The 4,450-nt window shown below is 42.5% G+C and overlaps 1 protein-coding gene across 5 annotated transcripts in view; it reads right to left on the reverse strand.

Annotated features, from left to right (window-relative positions):
• The window catches only part of CNBP (CCHC-type zinc finger nucleic acid binding protein), a 50,395-nt gene that overhangs the window by 5,588 nt on the left and 40,357 nt on the right, over positions 1 to 4,450 (reverse strand). The window lies entirely within an intron of this gene.

Genomic DNA, 4,450 nt, shown 5'->3' on the forward strand with positions numbered 1-4,450 from the left:
CAATAAACATTTGCTGAATGAAACCAGTTGTGCTTCTGGTACAGGCCCGATCCAATCCAGAAAGTACTGACACTAAAACACCTGAATTCTTGCTATCACAAGAGGTGCTGCACCATTAATTTAAAGTAGTGATGCTGAGAATTCCCTGGTGGTCCAGCGGTTAGGACTCAGCGCTTTCACTGCCGGGGCCCGAGTTCGAACTAAGATCTCACAAGCCGTGTAGCACCGCCCAAAAAAAAAAAAAAAAAAGTTAACGATGTATTTTCAAATACATACTCAATAAGGATTGAGTACAATCACTCTAAATTCAGTATGTATTTCAGATTGTCTAGTAAAATCCCCACGTGTAACTGAGAAATTTTTACTCCTGGTCACTAAAATCAGCAACTGAGCCAGGACCCCTAACTTGCCATCCAGAGACTCAGCAACATTTTATGGAATGCTACAAAACATATATACGAATTTAAAAAACAAATACCGTATTTTCACTGTTGCCAGGCAGTAGGAGAGCATATTTTTCTTCCTTTTGCTGCTAAAAATCATTTCTGTATCTACACCCATGTATCCTCACACAGTATAAAAAGACTTGGGGACTACGGGGCTAACCACTTAACCGAGCTTAACCACTTGCTGCGTTACCTCAAGACACCTGACCCCTCTCCTGTCTTGAGGAAGATAAAACTGATCTGTAAAGAGATTACTACCAGGTGCCTTGTGCTTAACAGGTGCTCAATTTTAAAAAACGTATGGATATATGTACACTGCTCACAGTTATTCCTGCCTTTCCACTCTTCTCCCAGTTAAGTTGGATTGTAGACAGATAGATGAGCACTCAGTCCAGGGAATTCCCTGGTGGTCTAGTGGTTAGGATTCTGGGCATCCATCCTGCAAGCCGCACGACACAGCCAAAACAAACAAACAAACAAACAAACAAAACCAACCTACACAGCAGGCTTGAAGTGGGCCCAACTCTGCTTATACTCAAGCTTCCCATCTCATAAAATCTACTTCCTGAGGGGAATGGATTAGAGGTAAGACAAGAAAAAGGGTGAATTCCTAATGACTTCACATTTTCAACAACAGGAATCAGGATCTGTTTCCATTTCGATTGCTGTGTATTGAATTTTCATTGACATAAATCACATGTAGAGATGTGGTAGGAGCACAAGGCATGCCAGGCAGCAGGAGGAGTAAGGCAGTCAAGACACGGTTTGCAAAGACGCACTGTGAGGCCGTGTAAGCCAAGCCATGAGGCCTCTTTTACAGGGACTGCACTCGTCTAGGCTTTAAGGCTTAAATCCTGGAATTGGTACCAAAACGCCAAATGGTAATACAAATGTCTTTGTGAATGTAATTCTACCATATTTTGGACACTAAGAACAAAGCCAATAAACTACTTAAACCTTAACAGCACACGGTCAAGACTAACAATGCGTTCCGACGACTAAGAGACCATGACTCTATAAATACATTTAAATTAAGTAGCAACAGGCGAGGCGGGAGTGGGGAGCGTGACATAAAGCAGTTGATAAGGATCGGGTTGGATTGTTTTCCTAACACAGCCACATCGACTCACATTTGCTGTGTCTCCAGTCACCTTCCCCAAACTCAGGGTTACCCGACTCATCCACGTTGACCTAAACTGCACTGAGACCACAGTGCAGCTTCTGCCCCTTGAATGCACTCACCCATTTTTACACCCTAATAAGTTGGTTCAGAGTTCCAACATGGTACTGAAACACTTCCAACTGTTGAAATAAAGATAAACTGCAGATAGGATGGAAGGAAGCAAGTTATACTGGGCACTACCTGCGTTCTGGCCAGAATACTGTAGAACAGAGTACAGTCCTGGGAGCAATGCTACTCACACCCATTTCTGCCTGCTCTGAAGGGTTTTAATCAGGAGCTGAATACCTACTATAAGTCAAGGATTGATAAACACATTATCTGTAATCCCTACAACCTTGCTAGTCATGTATTCTTGTCCCCATTTTACAATAAGGAAACTGAGGATGTGAGACCAAATGACTTCCCAAAGCTATACAACTACTGGGTTGGCCACAAAGTTCGCTCGGGTTTTCCCATAACATCTTATTTCTAGAACTTTTTGGCTAACCCTACAGAAAGTTCTACACTTGATCTTAGCCAAAAGGCCGAGAAGCGATTCAGAAAGTTCTAGAGTCAGGATTTCAACAGTTGGCTCCAAGTCCTCTGCAGAGGCTTTTGTTAGGTTTAAGTGATACTGTACATGAAAATGCTATCAGAAAAGCACACCACTTTAGAGAAGTCAAAATAAAACTAGAATCGATACGTTTCTAAAAATCCACACCCATGAATGAATTTAAAGCCACTTTAGATTTTAACCTTCTTCCTGAGGCAGAACTTAGGAGTGTCACCACAGACCAAAGACTGGCAAGCTGACTTCACTAGTTAACACCCTCATCTGCAATTATGGAGCAACTCCAGGCGACCACCCTACTGCACCCTGTCCTGATTAACAGAGCCCATCCACTCACAACGTGAATGCTGGTAGCCACAAGCTCTATTTTATTATCCCAGCAGCACGCCCTTACTGCAGCAGCGTCTCACAGTGCCAGAGTAAGAGCTCTATTAGATGAGACAGTACAGAAAGAGCGTTCTCCACAGGGCAGGCCAGGATGCCTTGGCATCAGCCTTCTGCTCTCCACTTACTGTCAGAAGGCTAGGAAGAGGAAAGAAGCCAGCAATTCTTAAAAGAAACTCTCACTCCTGCAAGGGGAAGAAGAAAAAAAAAAGCAAAATCTCTCTTGTGGTCAAGCGTTTAGACAACAGGCCAATCATTCCAATTAGTCAAACTGTGGTTCTACTGCCTTTAAGTACCCATCTTAAGCCTCCATTTAGGTACCGCAGACTTCAGATTTTAAGAAAGGTAAAAAGAATCCAATCACAAAACTGTATTACAAAACTCGCTTATAATAATACCTTAAAAACGATCGCATTCGGCCTGTTCCAGATGTTCAAATACAAGCGTAATAAATGCCCCTTAAGTTTTCCACTGATTTGGCTCAAAATATTTTAAAGAGACTGCATGTATGAAATACCTAGCTTATCAATATGAAAAGGAATGTGGATCTTTGGTTGCTGAGAAAAACGTACCCAGTTTATCTGCGACATATAAGTACATAAATATATACTGTTAGCTTTTTTCAAATACTGTTGCCAAGAGGTGCGATTTGGAAACATTTTAAGTCCTTAATTCAGCCCTTGGGAACCTAATAAATTATTCCTTTTATATTCCAGTACACAGAGCTCCTTGTAGACAAGAATCAGGCTCAACAAACTAAAAACAGCATGAAACTATGTACGAGGCACTTTGTAGGTGTTTCATTAAGCCTCCATCACAGTAATTTTTAAGAAGCATTTGAAAATAACTGCTTTGCAGAGGGAAAAAAAAGCCTAAGAGGTAGGAACTTCTTTTCATCCATCTCTTTAGAACCTCAAAACCTTACACTCAACTTACAGGGCTTGAGCAAACGAATAACAAAGTTCTTAATTTAAATTAAGGTTTAATTCACTGATGCAGAAATTAACTGGTTATGTTTCTCTCCCAAAACTGCGTCAAACAATAGGAAAAAGGGAAAAACCTGTTTTTAAAAGCTTGTCATTCGGGGGTACAAGATGAGAACGTAAATTAATCCTCCTGAAAAGAAAAAAAAAAACTAATCCCGACTCTTGGCTTCTTTACCCTACCCCTTCTGTGGATCCTTCTGAATAATGCCTGAAACACACTATCTGAAGTCACAGATGAAAACTGAGCAATGTTTTCTTTTCCTAAGACCCCTAAAACCAGATGTAGTCACTTCCTTTGGAAGTGCCCTGTGGCTGCGGCCATGTGGTTAACATGTGGCAACAAGCACAAGCTTTACCCATAATAAAATCAACACCCAAACCCAAATGTGGGCCATTATGCCATTCTAAAATAGGTTTTCACGTTTGGAAAATCCAAATGGAGGTTGGCTAATTAATTTTCTCGCCTCGTTTTTAGATTAAATTGTATTCGTTTCACCTGTCCAAGAGATGATGCAAAGGTTACTGCTGCTGCCATGATTTTGGAAGTTTGACAAATTCATGCTTTTTTCTGATAACGGGGTTTTTTAAAAGCCTCCGGAACTTAAATTAGTGTTGACTCAAGAAAAGCGGGCCTTATCTGCCCCTTCCCGAAGTGCACCGTAAAACAAGTAACTTAGCATGTCAATGACGATAAAAATTCAAGAAGCGAGAAGCTATCGGGAAGTAGGCAGAGCGAGTCCCGAAGCCTCACGGGCCTTCCGGCGGGGTGTCCCCCCACCCTGAACGGAGAGCTTCTCCAAGGCCCCACCTAAGCCCACACAGCCCCTGGCACATGGCCCGCGCCAGGCCCAGCCCCCGTGCCCCCCGCTGCTCCAGGGTCCTCCCCCACCCACGGCCCCCT

The sequence above is a fragment of the Neophocaena asiaeorientalis genome, unplaced genomic scaffold, assembly GCF_003031525.2.
Source record: "Neophocaena asiaeorientalis asiaeorientalis breed wild unplaced genomic scaffold, Neophocaena_asiaeorientalis_V1.1 scaffold433, whole genome shotgun sequence".
Taxonomy (NCBI): Eukaryota; Metazoa; Chordata; class Mammalia; order Artiodactyla; family Phocoenidae; genus Neophocaena; species Neophocaena asiaeorientalis.